We start from the raw sequence: 18,337 nt of genomic DNA on the forward strand, positions 1-18,337 counted from the left end.
AGTTTAGACTTATATTTTTCTTGGTTAAAACTTTTTTTTTACAGTTTGGTCTTACTTCTTGTGAATTTCCCCTTGGGGATTAATAAAGTATCTATCTATCTATCTATCTATCTATCTATCTATCTATCTATCTATCTATCTATCTATCTATCTATCTATCTATCTATCTATCTATCTATCTATCATCACAGTAAACAGATGACAAACGGCATCGATGGAAAATGACTGCTCATGTTCCTTCATCTGAGCAACAGGGCATTTTTCTCTATTGTCTGTCCTTATTCCTAAAAAATATATTCACTGTTTGTACTTTACAGGTTGAAATGTTAACTCATGAAGAAGAAATTGGAGATCAGTCCAATTTGAAGTGTTAAATGTAATGAACTTATATAATGGTGAGGGCTCTGTGTTTTACAGCTTGTCTCACCCTTTTGGTATTTTTAAGTGGCCCAACAAACATGTTCTTCACACTACTAGTAGGCTGAAATTTATCAAGCCACTTTAAAATAATAAGATGAGAAACAATTATTTTTCATTGAGGAAAGTTAATCTAAAAATAAAACCTCTGTACCTCAGTTACAGATTTTGATTCAGTGTATACCGAAATGGCAAACACACAATGAGGCGACAACCAGTTGTCCATGGCCACTTCAGCTGCATTTAGCAAACATTAAGGTCGTGGCAATGTCTATACCCCTACTTTACTGGCTAATCTCCGAAAAAACCCAAAAATGATCCTTGTTCTTCACCTGTTATTCATACTTCAGCATTTCAAACATCCCTTCACTTCACAAACTTGTCTGTCATACCCTCCTCTCTCTCCCTTTTCTATGTGTTTTTGCTATAAGTTATCTCAGTCATCTTATTTCATAGGTTGTAAGTTGCAAGAGGGGTGATCATGAAGTGAAAATATTTGTTGTGTTTCCGTACTGTAGAAACAAAAACTCCTTGTGATGCATTAACAATATTATTTATAGGCTACAAATGAAATCACATAGTACCACAATAAAAAGTATAATAAACAGAGCCTGATGTTTTACTTACCCCTAGAAATCAGGCTTGGATTAATTAAGCTAACTTTACAACATGCTCAAGATTTTACACTATCAGCAAAAAGTCTACAACCTGACAAGTTTAAAGTATCTTCTGTACAGCCCATATACAAGACCAACAAAATAGATTTAAAGGGTCCTTGAGTGTGCTAATCAACATGCAACACATCAAAATACTCTGGAGACATGATTAGTGAGTATGACTAGTTTACAACTTTTGTCTTCCTGATCTTAATAAGTAGTTTACCTTGAAACTCCTATCTTTTTTAACTGTACACTATGGTCCATATGTATACACCATATATTTATACAGTAATAATAAAATATACAGAAAAAGTACACATATAGAGACATACACTGAAATAGTGTATACAGGGGAGTTTTAGGCTCAAATTGCAACAGTCATTAAGCCCCACAGGACCGCTGTAAAATGCAGTGCTTGCCCTTTCTTTTCTTCTTCTTTTCTTCAAGAAAGGTACAGAAGATTCTAACATTCTAGAAATGAACATCAGTCTTCCATGCCATCTTTGTGGAGTTTGCACATTCTCCCTGCGTCTGCGTTGATTTTTCAAGTTCAGGTTTATAGTGAAATGTATACAGCACAGTGATTACTGATCCCCTTTCGGCATTTAACTTTACTCAGCATAGATGCCAAGCAAGTGTTAAGTTAGATATTCGGTTCTCTCAATAGAGGGAAAAAACATTTCTAAGTGGTTAGCATAACTCACTGAATATTCAATTATTAATTCTATGGAGAATTTACAAATAATTATAAGCTTTCACACAGATAATGAGCAGAGAGAAATATAAATTAGGATAACATTAAACAAGTAGGTTGGTGATAGGCATCAAAGATACTTTCCAAATTTTTAACATTGATAAGTAGTTTGATGGACTAAGAGATTTTCTAATGAGATATAGGAATACTGAAAGCTGAAATTAAATTTATGCAGTCAATTAATATAACATCTAAAAGGTAAGTTGATAGATGGATACAGTACAGCAAAGACAAGGGCTGAAGAAATGACTTGAATATGCTGCTTTTATTATGAATGTCAAGAGCAAGATGACAATGTTCAGCAAATTCTTAGATTATATTTATGGTCTCTAGTGAAAAATTAGTAATGCTTTATTTCCATTTAAGCATTTTATGTAAAAGTGTTTCATTATATATGCATGTGAGTTTTCAGTGGGCACTCCAATTTCCTCTTACATCTAAAAAGGCATGCAGGGTAGATTGCTTGGCCACTCTAACTGAACATTGTGTAGGTGTGTGAGTGAGTCTGCTTCCTACCCTACATCTGTTAATGCTTTGCTATGACCAGTACAAAAAAGTCTTTTTAAGTAATGAATAAGCAGAGACTGAAGCTGTGAGGCTACGACAATTTTATGTTCTTTGGAAAGAAAAGATATATTTGAAATTGACCCATAATTGTTAAGCATAATTGAATCTAGATTTGATTTTGTTAATAATGATCTGACATTGGACTGTGATACAATCCGTGGCAAAATAACTGGCTCCCGGAGGTTGCAGGCTTTGATCAGTTGTGGGTATGAACTAGCATGCATCGATCCTGGGTCAATTAGGGAGCTTGGCTGATCATGCACCCACATGCAAATGCAAATGGATGAGTCGGGTGACATTCACACTTCGGAGTAGAAAGGATACCACACCTGCACCCAATCAGTCAGTTTAAAATGAAACTGCATGGCACAGAGGGAAAGAACAGTAAAAAAGAGAGACAGCTGAAAGAAGGCAGGATAGGGAGAAGAACCGGTGCAAGAAGGAACAGGCAGGCAGCTGGGAAGAGTCACAGGTGGGTTGCTCCTGCTGAGTGATTTTGAGACCAACCATTCCAGGAGGGTTTCCATGTAAGGCCAATGAGTGGCAGTGGGACTTAGAGGGGCGCGGCTCAGTGCGGTGTCCTCCCGGGAGCCTGTGGCAGCAGCCGAGGCCTGACCCACTTAAAAGGATGGCTGTGCCTGTCGCAGAGGAGATGTCAATTTTAAGAAGGATGCACCAGGGCTTGTGAGTTTTTATAGAACTGCTTTCTGCTGTGTGTTTTAACCTTATTTTTATTGGAATATATTTGTTTGGATTTCAACCTCCACCCTCACTGATTTTATTGGATTATTTATTTATTGGGAAGATTTTTATGCATTGCACTTTGGAGAACGTTGTTTGTTTTTTAAAAAAGCACTTAACACTTTTGCACCAAATCCTTGCCAAATGTGTATGTCCTCATTTGCCCAGCTCATCTCTGGTTCATGAATATAGAGGTTACCAGTTCGAAGCGGCTCTAGAAGCACCAGGGAGAGTGGAGCTGTGCTCGACCTTTTTAATAAACATATTTAATACTTTAGGAGCTGTGCTAGTTAATTACATTTTATTAATAACTTGCCATGGTACCTGTTGAAGACAAGTAGATAAATAGATCTTAGTTCTCATAGTTCCTTGGTTTTGCTGATGTTATGATGTAGGTAATTCTCTTTGCAGCAAGAAACAAACGTTTTCACCTATCTCCTAAACTCTGCCTCATGCCTGTTATCAATACACCCCATAAGTGCAGAATCATTTCAGAATTTCTGAAAGTGACATGACCTGGTGTTATATTTATAGTCTGAGATGTACAGAGTGAAGAGTAAAGAAGACAGGGCTGTTCTTATGGTGCTCCAGTGTTGCTCACACAGTCCTTCAGTTTCACAAACTGTGGTCTGCCTGACAGACAGTCCATTTTCCAGGACACCATAGACTCATCCACCTGCATATATCTGAGTTACCCCTTAACAAGGATGGCTAAATGGTACAGAAGACACTGGAGAAATCAAAAAACATAATCCTCACAGTGCTGCCAGCTCTGTCCAGGTGAGAATAAGCCTTGTGGAGCAGATATAATAATTGCATCATCTACTTCATTCTTTGTCTTATAGGCAAAGTCCAGTGGGTCCAGTGGTCCACCACGAAAGGACTGGTCTGTAGTTATTAGGTGAAGAGGCAGTTGCCGTTCTTTTTGTTAACAAGAGCAATGCAGGATGTTTTTCGACAGCAGTGGTACTTTTTGAAGTCTTAGAGAAAGACTGAACAAGTGATTGAAAACACTAAGTTGATCAGCACAGTCCTTAAGAACTCAAGGACTGACTGTATTTGGTCCCGCAGCTTTTCCTGTGTGTAGATTCTTCAGTTGTCTCCTTACTTGGTCTTCAGATATGGACAGTCAACATTGATGGCCAGAGGTGGACATTTCACTGGCTATTTCAGTTGACATGGTATAGTCGTTGATGTAGTAAGAAAGGTGGCAGTGGAAGGGAAAATCTATTAAAAAATGGTTTCAGGACTTTGGCTTGCAATGTATTTTAGCTGCTATGATGCAACATCTGTACTGTATTTGTATGCTTTATATCTCTCCAATTATGGTGTACTCTATTTATTTAGATGTGCTGAAGCCATTCCTAAAACTGAAATTTCTCTTCCACAAAGATTCAGTCGAAAATTCCTTTTTGAAAAAAAAAGAACAATTTAAATAAGTTAGGTTTAATGGCAAAAGTATTTTTGATGCGGAGAAAGTATATTTTGAGTTGAAAATGGCAGTCTTCCTTTTTCATAATGTTAATCAAATTTTTTGCAACGCATTTTTTTTTCTTTTAGTCAGTATTTTTGTTTGTCTTCTTATTCCTTCAAAATAGCCAAGAATTTATATTTAGAAAGTTGCAGTGATGTGTTTTTATTGTCCAGAAGAGGGAAAGATTAAATGTTTCTTACAGAAATCTGTAAGGTCAGGTTAATCCATCCATTGTACTGTTCAGGTAACAAGTAAATTCTTTTTAAAAATGCTCATAGCCAGACATTCTTTGCATTTTAGGAAATTGATCTATGGAATAAAATAATGTGTAAACAAGATGTAGCTCTTTAGCAAAAGTAAATAAATGCTAAAATGGCACATACAATTAATGTAATTTTAGTGTGTTGATGAGTCAACAAAATGTTATTATCAACAGGAAAGCAAAGAAAACAACACATGGTGTTACAGAACTGTAAAACTGTTCAACAGAACAAGGAGACTAATTAAGATGTTCCTGCATTATGCTCACTAGAGCTCGCTTCACACCTGTCTCTGAGAAAGCATCTTGAGCAATTTGTTTATATTAGATAGATCCTAAATGAGCATTAAAACACCACAGCACTGAAAAAAAGAAAGAAAAAGAATCAGGCTTAGACAGGCAGGAGCACAAAACAAAAGAGTTTAAAAATCTTAAGGAAATGAATTTGTAAACACACAGGAATAGAAGGAAAACGTTAAAAATACAAAAAAAAAGTCAGACAATTCCATAAAGCTCAATCAACCATAACATCACCCAATCCTACTTTATAAAGGGGATGAAAATGGCCAATAGAACCACATACTGTAAATATAATACATGTGATGTCATGGTTTAGTTGCAATGTTTGATTCTTGGACAAAAATTATCTTCTCCAGCCAAACACTACCAAAATTAAAAAATAAAGGAAATGACAGAAAGAAAAAGTTCAAATGGTTACAAAATCTGAAAGATATGACAATATGGCTTCCTCCGGGAGCCCAGATGAAACCAGCCTCAGCAATAGAAGACTAAACAAATCCCCAGATGTTATAGTCAATTTCAATTTCCTCCCAATGCACAAGATAATCCACCCAACCACCCACCTGCAAAAGTAAAATATCTTTTACATCTCATACTTTGGTTAAATGTCAACCAGTACAGGAGGTGGAGCACCTTGATAAGGACAAGCTTAAGAAAGACTTTAAATAACCGCAATTAACTCCGTCCACTAGGTTGATTTGAAAGTACATGACTTCCTAAGAGAAAAAGTAAAGTTCATGTAAGCGGAAACTAAACATATTCTCATTATGTTCTGAACCATATTTTTCCATCAACACAAAACTTTTAGCCCATAACAATAGAACAATGGTTATACCTTAAAATTTAAAAGTTTCCTTTAAAGCTTTATATAAAAATAAATAAAAATGTATTTATCATAGTGAATAATAAAATAACAGCATCAGCCTTTAAGCATAAGCTCAGAAGGATATGAGACTCAGACACATGCCAGGTGCACATTGGACCAGGGTTCAAATTCAACTCTTACCAAACTTGCAGATTTCATGAAACAAATACAATCCTAAACAACAGAAAGGATAATAAAAATTCACAAACTGAACATTCCCATTCACGGTTTAGCAATGGGGCATCTAAGAATAGAGGGTAGCAGCATTACAGTCTCAAACCCACTTAATCTAATTCAAGGGCCACAGGGGGCCAGATATACCCTGGGAACCATAAATTAAAGACAAGAAACAGCTCTGCAAAGGGCATCAAGCTATGTTTATAATAGTCATTTTCTTTAAAACTTTATGATACTGGGGGATATGTCTACAAACCAGCACTAATAGGACTGGTAGAGGGCCTAACAGAAACACTATCCAGATTTTCCTTGAACACAGAGTACTAAATGGCTTTGGCTTCTGGTTGAGACAAAAGATATTAATGCTAATGCTTGAAATGTAACACCAGGTGATATGTTTTTTGAGCAAGCATCCATTCTTATTACAAAATTAAGAAATCAGAAAATTCTCACTATGAGGGTACAAGGATTCCATTTCCCCAATCCTCCAGTTTATTCCAGGATTGTGTTGTTTTAACCATGAGTAATTGTGGATAATGGTGTCCTTAAATGCTTTAATTACTAAAACTGTTCTCCAACATTTCAACAAGAAGTTTAACAAGAGGGATGCAAAATTTAAAAAAGTATTAGTAGTTTCAGCGAGTTGCTGAATTTTTACCTTCTTTGTTTGTTCAGCCTAAACTTCCACTTAGCATATTAATAGCATATTAACTGCATTATTTACCAAGTGAAGGATGTTCCCTGCAGATTAGTGCAGTTATTACACATATGCTCAGGGCTATCACAATTAAAATGTGTGCTATCCTTAAAATGGGCTTCTTTTCTTGCACCTTTGATGGATGATATCCCAAGAGGCATAGGCTTTTTAAAATCTAGTTTGGGTGTAGGACCATGAAAGAATGGATTAAAAGTAAGTTTCTTTGTACTTCACCCGTCAGACATAATTATGTACAGTTCCAAAGCTAACTGCATCATATCTTAAGGGGCCTTGTACACATTATGACTGTTGTGATGTGGGATTTTGCATAAAACTTGATAAATATTTTGTATGTCTTTATTTATAATTTAGGCAAACCAAGTGGTGAGAGGTATTCGTGTTTGACCCCTATCCCCTTTTACGACTGTCTCTTTGTAATTTTATGACAGGATTTGGGGGGATGTGTCTTAAACCAGTTTGATGAGTATTTCTCTGCTAAAGTCTTTGTCTCATTCCCCATACAAAGCCAGGTTAGCTTAACATATGGTCTTTTTGGGGGGGTTGAGGTGTTAAAATGTACTATTTCTCTCATTGGTCTGAGATATGGCTGTTTGGAATTGGCTTGTCTCAGAGGCCTTTAAGTATCATGATGTCCTATTGGTTCTAGGAATTGGAGAGAACATCTATAAATGTACTTGCTCAACCACATTCTCTCTCTCTAACCAACATATGATGAAGAAGCATCTCTCTTGCTAACCTGTGATGATGAAGACAACACAATGAAGAGCACAGCTCAGCAGCCATATTGAACAGACATGCGGCTGAAAGCTGAGCACCAACGATGCCTTAACTAGAGACATTTTAAGTAACTGCAAGTCTGTGTGCCACCTGAATTACACATTACCATTTTATCAGGTTGTATGGTTGCCAATATTCAAATGTACTTTGCATTTTGTTATTATTTATGAATATTATCAGTAATACATTATCTTATGTGTAACTTAACTCCTGCTTGTCTTTTTACTACATCTAATTGCCTGAGGTTATAGATACAGAAGGGAAGGTGGGGATTAGTTATATACAGTGGCAAGTCTGTGAGATTAGGCATTCTAAGGCTACATATTAATAATACAATAGGGGAAAGTAGAGCAATATATATATTACTCTACCAAGATAAAACAATGACTATCATACAGGTCTTTAATATCTTATTAAATTTAAATAAGAGTGAGCTCATTTTGTGGCTTTCACATTCCAGCATTTTAAATTTAAATAAAACTGTCAATGGTACAGGACTGCTTCGATTTTACAGTCCAAGAAGTTCTCCCCTTAGGTAAATCAAATATTGAATGAAGCACACACCGATCAGTTGCTGCAGGAAATTTGGACTTACAAGGCTGCCATTGCCCCATACAGACATGACCAATAGACAGATACCAACAGTAATGTATGCTCTATCAGTTGCAAAAAACTGGTTGTAAATCGAAAAAGATGGCACTGGATCAGAAAGTCCCTAGCAGGTGACTAGATTACTATCAAAAGGTGTAGGACAGACAACTTTCGGTTTAGATACATCAGGTATTGTGGGAGAGGGTAGCATATATGCCAGTGACGATCTACTCAGAATGCACTTGTATCAGGTTAATCAAAGCCTCAGTAAAGAGTAAGTGGTGCCCACAACTCTAACTTTAATTTGCAAAAGAGCCTAAAACAGTGGCCCTGTGATGAACTCATAAGAACAGGATATCCCTTCTCTGAGATAACCAGTATCAAGAGAGTAAAACACCATAGTAATGCAAACAAAAACAAAACAAAACAAAAAAAAAACAAAAGGATGAAGCATAATGTTCAAAAAGCAAAATTACTAATGTAACAAATAACAAGAACAATAAATGGTTGCTTAATAAAACCAAGATCAGAGAAGATGATAATCAATATAATATATGTGAAGCAAAATGGCTGCCAAGATCAGGTGGCATGTTGGCCATGTACTAGTTACGCGATCGTGCCTTCTGTGATGGTATGATGTAAAAGCCATCTAGGATATCTTGTATTTAGCAAGACTGTCAGGGCAATTCAATAAAAATGAAACAAATTTTATCAAAAGCAAAAAGCCATAGAAAATGCACATAGACATCTATATCCCCAGGAACAACAATATGCCATTGATTCACCAGGGATGCTAACAACAAAGAAAGACAACAGAAAAAGAATGGCATGTAGTGACAGAAACCCCCAACACGCGTATAACTCAAAGCTGGAGCAAAGAACTAAAACTAAATTTCTTGACATAAAAGATCTTGTTTTGCTCACTTGTGGCCACAGGTAAGTACTTACCTTGTTGTCAGAAAAAAAAACATCTCTTTGTTATAACAGATCACAAACCAAGGTGCAAAATGTTAAAGGAGTAAAGAGTAACAATAACAAATGGCAAACATGGGAAAAATAATGCAGAGTTTATTATTTAAAAGAAGACTTGACTAGCTTACTAAGTCCCTGGATGTTATGACCATTTGATCAAGAGATGAATGATCAAAATCGTTGTGAAATCTGAGTGGCAGAGGTTTAAGGACAAATCGAGAAGAATAGACATATTGAAGCAGGTGTACAAACACTAAAGAAATGTGATTCGTATTCATGAACAAAACAGAAATCCTATTTGTCAGCAAAAGGGAAATAATGAGGTTATCAGAAATGAACTTGATCCCTTAGCATTAAAGGTTAAATCAGAGGTAAAGAATTTAGGTGTAATTATGGATTCTGAACTATATCTTAAATTGCATGTTAACCAGATTACTAAGACTGTACTTTTTCCTTTAAGGAACATTGTGAAAGTTAAATCTCCTATAACACTCCAAGATACTGAGAAATTAAATTACACTTCTGGTTTTAGTTGACTAGACTACTGTACACTCCTGACAGGACTACCTAAGAAACACATTAATCAGTTGCAATTACTTGAGAATGCAGCAGCAAGAAAATCTGAACACATCTCTGTAGGTTTAGTATCATTATACTGGTTACCCATGTAATTTAGAATTGATTTTAAAATACTACTAATGTTATATAAAGCTTTAATTAATCTTGTTTCTTCCTATATTTTGGAGTGCTTGTCCCCCTACATTCAAAGTCATAACACTAGATCTTCTAACTGTTGTCTGCTTAAAATTCCAAGAGCTATGTGTAAAAGAAGTGCTGAGACGGCCTTTTGCTGTAATCAACCAAAAATCTGGAATACGTTACTAACAGAAACATACCAGACTAACACAATGAATCACTTAAAACAAACTCCTAAAAACCCACTTGTTTAATATTGCTTTTTGTAGCTACATTTTAGTTGTACTGCTCATGGAATATACATGCCTAGAATTATCATATTCTTTAGGGGTTTGCAATCATTACTAATCTCTACTACTCTTTGCTTTCTTTTCCAGTTTCCATATGGTAGTGCAGGCACTGTGTAGCCTCCTGTGGTGCTCGAAAAAAGGTGGGTGCCCCAGTTGTCCTTGAGGCCTACTGTGGTGAATCCTCTGGTACCAAGCCTGGAAAAAATGGAGAATGACTTAGGGACTTCTATGTTAGGTAGAATGCCTAGTCGGGACTGTGTGGACTTTTGGCTTTGGAAACCCTGCAGATTTTGTTTTTTTTCTCCAGCTTAAGTGGAGTTTTTATGTTTCCCCTATTCTCCCAGGAATCTCACCTTATTATTGTACTAATCTTTAGAGAAATGAAATATCATATTGTACTGTATATATAAGAACTCGACTATTTTACTAATTATATATTTATGTTATGTAAGCCTATATTGATTATTTTTTGTTTCTCACTCATTATTATTCTCGTCTGAATTAACTTGTTTTTCTTTTCTTTCTCTTTGTGCTACAATCTTTGTGTGAAAATGTGTGATATAAATTAATATATTATTGTTGTTGTAAATTGGGAAAGTAGTTCACAACTAAACTTGAAGCTGAGGATGATAATGAAGTCAAAACCTGAAGTAAGTACCAAAAGATATTTTTTGTTTTTGAAACTGGTTTCTTAAGTTGGGGCTTTTCCCTTATTTTAAACAAATTTCAGACATACCTTTAAATGCAGCTTTATTTTATATTGCTGGCTGCCGTGACATCAAAAACCACACAGCTTGTGCCTCCCAGCATGTAGCAATAATAATAACCAGCACACAAAATAGCAGCAACCATGAGATCAAAATGGTAAAATAACCAAAAACCAAAATTATAAAAATGATTTATATTTCTTTAATACTGACACCAGGGGCCTCACGTATAAATGGTGTGTACGCACAAAAATGTTGCATAAGCCCGTTTCCATGCTCACATCGCGATGTATAAAACCTAAACTTGCCATAAAGCCATGGACATTTTCACGCCAGCTAAATGCTTGGCGTACGCAAGTTCTCCGCTCAGTTTTGCAAACTGGTGGCACCCAGAGTCTAAGCAGTGCTTTTGTTCCCTCCCGTTTTTAGATAAACATCCCTGATGCGGCTTTATCAAATACACTGAAATTAACCACATATTATTTATTAGTTTATGGTATCTGATTGTAATTAACCTGTAACAATATAATGGTCCACAGATTGACCAGACTATTCCAAATTCCATAGCTGCTTTAGCGTTATTCCTTTCAATGCACCACTCAGAGTATTTATCCCACTGTATCTGAGTGTGGAATCACACCTCTACAGCAGCTGATCGGAAAGAGAATTACTGGTGTACAGTGTCACACATGTGCGTTTAGGAGACAGCTAAAGGGCCTGGGGAACTGTAATACTACACCAGACCAGGGGGTGGCGGGTGTGCTGACTGTCTCTCTCAGTTTCTTGCAGACCATTCCCGGGAAATGACGTCATCCAGGCTTCAGAGCCTTTCCTGTATGGACTTCGCGGTTCAGAAACAGTTTCATCCTAAGAACTATACATGCACTCAATCAGTCCATCAAGTGCTCCTTGTAAAACTGTTTGTACTTACTAGTACAATCACCTCATTGTAAACTTGCAATACAGTTATAATACTGCACAAACTGAGCCACTTCATAAAGTGCGTATTTACATATGATGACGATATCATTTTTAAGATGAAATGCTGCAAAATATGTTTATTATATTATACAGATAAAATGTTAACATCATTTAACTAATCTATATTGTTAATAATTAAACATGTGAGGACATGGTGTCACAGCGCTAGCTAGTTTAGGGATTGTTCCTGCCCCACGCTGTATTCTTGCTGGGGCTGGTGCGACAGTGGAAGGATAGATGGATAGAATAATTAAACATGTACTATGAAGATATTTCAATGTTCCTTAAAAGTTTTGAAGAATCTGCATTTTAAGCTTAAAGATGGCTTAACATCCATTACAGAGCTGATTGTGTGGCAATTGGTTACTTGGAGAAAGGAATTGGGGGTTAGTACGTTTGAAAGAGACAGTGCTGCTGCAATAAATCATTTCATCGAAATTATTGCATTTTGCAGTAGGCAGGAACAATCTCTAGACAGGGCATCAGCTCATCACTATCACTGCGCCATCATGATCCCATGTTCAATAACATGCTTTAAGTCCTATCATCATGAAAATAATATCAAGTATACATCTCAGTATTTTAATTATTCAGAGAGCCGTAATATCACGAATGTAATGGATTCTGTGTCCTGTCGGAAGAAGAGAAAGCCCGTTGTGAGACTTGCCCGGACACCAACAGTCGGAAACCACATCTTTATAAAAATGCACACATTTATTAAACAGAATTACACACAAGATTACAGTCCCAAGCACAAAACACAGTGCATTCAGCACCAATCGCCTCTTCTCTGGGCTTTATCAATGTCCGTGGCTACTTTTCCTCTCCTTACAGGAGCTTTGTCCTGCTCCCACTCCTGAATCTATTTCCCCGATTGTAGGAAGACGGCCCATTTTATTCCCGCCCGGATGTGCTCCAGGTGGCTGATGACGTGCTTCCGGCAGCAATTCCTTTTGTGGTGGAAGTGCTGCCCTTTGCTCCGGAAGCACTCCGGGCGTCCCTGGCAGGCTCTTCCGCCATCTTGCCAAGTGTGGTGGAAGTAACTATTTCCGAGTCCCCTGAGGCTTAAGGCGCCCCCTGGAGGTGGCCACAGGTCCCAATGGGTTAAAATCTCTTTTCTCCTCTCCTGTGGTCCTTTCCTGATCCAAGGCGGTTGTCCCCTCATGACCCGAAAGACACAAAGGTCACATTCCGGTCCTTCGTCCTGGCTGGGTAAGAACCCCAGCCATCTATGACACAGTTTAAAAAGCACATAGTGATTCACACACATAGACCACATAGAAGAACACATACAAAACAAAGCATGTAACAAGCTACCTTAGTTACGATCGTATTGAGAAACTAGTAAATTAAACGATTTAAGTTATGATGAAGTTTATGATGTTCAACTTTAATGACAAAATAAACTACGTGACTAAAGTGGAAATTTCAAGATTAAAGTTGACATTTAGAGCTTTTTTCCCCACTGTGTTCCTATTCTTTTTCTTTTCTCTGTACCCTAATAAGCTTTCATATGGCACACATATGACGGAGGGTTACGACTCGCCTTTTCATGCCGGCTTTGATATCTGACAACTTCTTTTTTATTTTGGGCACAGTGTGACTTTGTGAACTTGAGCTTTCAAGTTTCTCCGATGCTCTATGTTACTCAGTCAACTTCCTTTTGTTGTTTATTCCACTGTTTAAACCAACAAATAGTATGTTTTCCCTGCCTCCCCTTGGTATTTGCTGAAATACTTCTATTTTCCCCTGTTCTTTTGCCATTGCCTTTTCACAGAACGGTGAGCTTAAGGGCTATTTATATTGATTTGCATGTTCAAAGACGCATAATTCTGGGAGGAGTTGGGGAGTGATGGCAGGCGCGTGCAAGTGTATTACTTTTTACACTGACAGGGATTTATGTAGCGGAAGAACAAGTTGGCAAACGCACAGATTTCTGCATCTGGATTTTTTTGTGCACATGCAAATTTCCACTTTTGTTCATACTCCATGTTTTAGAGTGAATTCTATACAAGGCGTTATGCATGAGGCTCCAGGTCTTTTATATGGAAAATGTTTACAGTGCTTCTGCTAGACAAAATTAAAACTATTACAACTGTACGTCTATGTTGAGATCTTTCAAAAATCATATCACAGAACAGTGAACAATAAGACCAAGATATTTTAGTTACAGACGTCTCTTGCTGCAGTTGATGTCGATATTCATACCTCAACAATATAAAGCAACTTGAATAATAATGACAATTAGCAAGAAAAGCAAAAACAGCGTTGTTCTTTATATTAAGGTTGAAAAGCTTCACGTCTTTTGAATATTTACTGGATGTATTTGTCTAATATGATTTCTTTTGCTTTGTTGAAGCCTGCTACACCTGCTAATACCTCAGCATACATATTACTAAAACAACCTCATAACTGCTGTCAAAAATGGAAGCAGTAATGTCATGATTTGGGACTGCTTTTCTGACTGTGCTAGCAATTCAGTCATTCTAAAATATTATGAAAGGAAGTTTCATTCTGAAATTGAGACAAAAATGTCTCTTACAGCATGAAAATGATTTAAGTATTAAATCAAAGCTATCACAAAATTGAACCAGTATATGTTTTTTTTTTTTTTAATTAGAGTCCTTGTGTACATTTATACTGCACGTAATTATACTTAGTTGGAATATTCAGACACTTGAGCACAAATGCACTAACTCTGTTCGTACTATTTATTTCTGGCTCTGGTGACACTTTGCTGCTGAGATATTATGTATTATACTTTTTCTCTTTAAACTTTTTGTCTTTGTGCAAGTTCAACAGCCAACATGTTTATTTAACAATATAACAGTTGCTTGTAATGTGTAATTTCTTTGTCTTGCTTATTTTTCTTTAAATAGAAATTAATTCCTTAGGGGAAGAGAACAGATTCATTTTTATTAGCACTGGAAGCATTTCCTTAACAAGTTCTTTTTTTCTTTCAACAGCTACAGATGCATTCACATACTCCTTCGGTAATCATCTCACTTTAAGAATAATAAGTTGCATCTTTTTTCTCTATTTTACATAAACTCTGGGATTTCAGTTTTCTCACTTCCTCAGAGTATTTTCACAGAAGACCACAGAGAGAATTTATGACAATTGAAACACAGGTGCCAGGCACCATCTTAATCATTTGCTCTAGCCATTCCAGTTGTGAACTGACCTCCTCTTGAAACAGCTGTGCATTGAATACAGATGTATCAGTGCCTGAGGCACAGAAAACAGCAAAGATCAATTCATGCTAGTCTTTCGGGAATCAAAGTGACAAAAAATAAATCTACTTAATATGGATTCTTTAAAAATTTACTGGCAAGTCTGTGAAAACTATGTGTGCTAATAAAACACGGCAGCAGCCAAATGAATTTATCCGACTTAATCAAATTACTCTTCCTGGTTTGTTACATACTGTATACGAAAAACTAGAAACCATTTGTTTCTGGCTGTAGTTGTAGTTTGGCTTTCATTGTTCATATAGTAGTTCTTGGTCATCCTGTTATCTCACTTCAATATCTAGCTTTTGAACTGTTTGGGCCATCACCCATTTTTTGTTTTGTTTAAGTTTCAATACAGCTATAATTCTGCCTTATTTTAATGTTTATTGACTTACCTTAAATGCAATAATAGAGTTGATATCCTGTCTTTGTTATTGTGTTTTAAAAACAGAAGAACACAGTTTTCATCATCCTAGTCATTACTAGTTTAATTGCTGTTTTGCCATTTTGTCTACAGTACAGTAGTTCACCTGGTTTCCATCTAGATCTTTTTCTTCCACTCACTTCCATGGTGGGCATCCTTTGAGTTGAGACCCAATCATTTCATTTAATCTGATACCATTTCCAGCCACATCTTTTTTACCCTCTTTCTAGGTCTCCTCCACACCACCTCCATCTTGTAGGGCCATCTTAACAGCATTATAGTCCTCCAGACAAAACAGTGCATTGGGGCCCCTACCTACACAACCACTCAGCAAGTCACAGCATACATAGATAAGCATGGGGTCCCTATGCCCGTGAGGCCTCTGGGCAACTGGGCAGCCCATGCGTGCTGTCTTGGTGTATCCCTTTACCATATCACCCTTTGGCTTTTGCTCCACATGCCAAAACCTCCTTAGCCTGTTTCTTCTCTACACAACACATATCACCTCCATATCAAGTCTTCCTCTTAACTCAGTATTCATCTTTTCCTCACTCTGTGGCACTCCAAGCATCCAACTGATCATTCCTATATCTGCTTTCTTCAGGTTTGCTTCATCTTTTGCTTTCATCAAGCAAGTTTCACTCAAATGCAACATACTACTCATCATACAGCTTTCTTTTATTTTATCCTTCAATGCCAAGGAGACTCATTTAGAATTAGGAATGGGGGATAGCTATCTATGGCAGTGGTATTTTCTGCCACCTTCACCTCCTTCACCAATGCCTTATGATCATGACCTGAGCAGGTGCCATACCAGGATGTGATGCAGGTAAAGAGGTGGACTCTACTGTGCACCTGCATAAATTAAGATTAGATAGATAGATAGATAGATAGATAGATAGATAGATAGATAGATAGATAGATAGATAGATAGATAGATAGATAGATAGATAGATAGATAGATAGATAGATAGATAGATAGATAGATACTTTATTAATCCCAAGGGGAAATTCACATAGTCCAGCAGCAGTATACTGATAAAGAACAATACTAAATTAAAGAGTAATAAAAATGCATGTAAAAACAGACAATAACTTTGAATAATGTTAGCATTTACTCCCCCGGGTGGAATTGAACAGTCGCATAGTGCGGGGGAGGAACGATCTGCTCAGTCTGTCAGTGGAGCAAGACAGTGACAAAAGTCTGTCACTGAAGCTACTCCTCTGCCTGGAGATGACACTGTTAAGTGGATGCAGTGGATTCTTCATGATTGACAGGCGTGAGACGTCCTTCTTCTTCATGCTGCCACCCCAGCACACCACCGCATAGAAGAGGGCACTCGCCACAACTGTCTGGTAGAACATCTGCAGCATCTTATTGCAGATGTTGAAGTACGCCAACCTTCTAAGGAAGTATAGTCAGCTTTGACCTTTCTTACACAGAGCATCAGTATTGGCAGACCAGTCCAATTTTTCATCCAGCTGCACTGCCAGGTATTTATAGGTCTGTACCCTCTGCACACAGTCATCTCTGATGATCACGGGGTCCATGAGGGGCCTGGGCCTCCTAAAATCCAAGACCAGTTCCTTGGTCTTGCTGGTATTCAGGTGTAAGTGGTTTGAGTCACACCATTTAACAAAGTCTTTGATTAGCTTCCTGTACTCCTCCACCTGCCCACTCCTGATGCAGCCTACGATAGCAGTGTCGTCTGCGAACTTTTGCACGTGGCAGGACTCCGAGTCGTATTGGAAGTCTGATGTATATAGGCTGAACAGGACCGGAGAAAGTACAGTCCCCTGCGGCTCTCCTGTGTTGCTGACCACAATGTCAGACCTGCAGTTCTTGAGACGCATATACTGAGGTCTGTCTGTAAGATAGTCCACGATCCATGCCACCAGGTGTGAGTTTACTCCCATCTCAGTAAGCTTGTCCCTAAGGAGCAGAGGTTGGATGGTGTTGAAGGCACTAGTGAAGTCCAAAAACATAATTCTTACAGCACCACTGCCTCTGTCCAGGTGGGAGAGGGATCGGTGTAGCATATAGATGATGGCATCCTCCACTCCCACCTTCTCCTGGTATTCAAACTGCAGAGGGTTGAGGGCGTGGCAGACCTGTGGCCTCAGGTGAAGCAGCAGCCACTCCATAGTCTTCATCACATGTGACGTCAGAGCAACAGGCCGGAAGTCATTCAGCTCACTAGGACGTGATACCTTTGGGACTGGGGTGATACAAGATGTTTTCCAAAGCCTCGGGACTCTCCCCTGTTTTAGGCTCAGGTTGAAGATGCGCGTTAGAGGACTCCCCAGTTCCAACGCACAGGCCTTCAGCAGTCGTGGCGAAGTCTCCTCAGCTCTTTGCTCACCTGTGCTGCTGTAATTGTGGGTGGGGATGTCTCACCTATGCTGGTATCAGCAGAAGGATGGTTGGAGGATGTAGTACTCCAAAGTAAGAATTAGTTAGGGTGGTCAAACCTGTTAAAGAAGTTGTTCATTTGGTTTGCTCTCTCCCCGTCTCTCTCGATGGTGGCACCCCGCTTCGAGCTGCAGCCAGTAATGATCTTCATCCCATCCCACACTTCCTGTTATTCTGCAACTTCTGCTCCAGCTTTCTCCTGTACTGCTCCTTCACCGCCATTAGCTGGACTCAGAGTTTCCTTCTGCACGCGATTGAGCTCATGCTGATCACTGCCTTTAAAAGCCCTTTTCTTCTGGTTCAAAATGCTCTTGATGTCACT

General features: G+C 37.9%; 1 pseudogene; it reads right to left on the reverse strand.

The window, feature by feature from the left end:
- LOC120538164 overlaps positions 1 to 18,337 on the reverse strand; it is a 114,458-nt pseudogene that overhangs the window by 32,143 nt on the left and 63,978 nt on the right.

Source organism: Polypterus senegalus, chromosome 10, assembly GCF_016835505.1.
Source record: "Polypterus senegalus isolate Bchr_013 chromosome 10, ASM1683550v1, whole genome shotgun sequence".
In the NCBI taxonomy this organism is placed as follows: Eukaryota; Metazoa; Chordata; class Cladistia; order Polypteriformes; family Polypteridae; genus Polypterus; species Polypterus senegalus.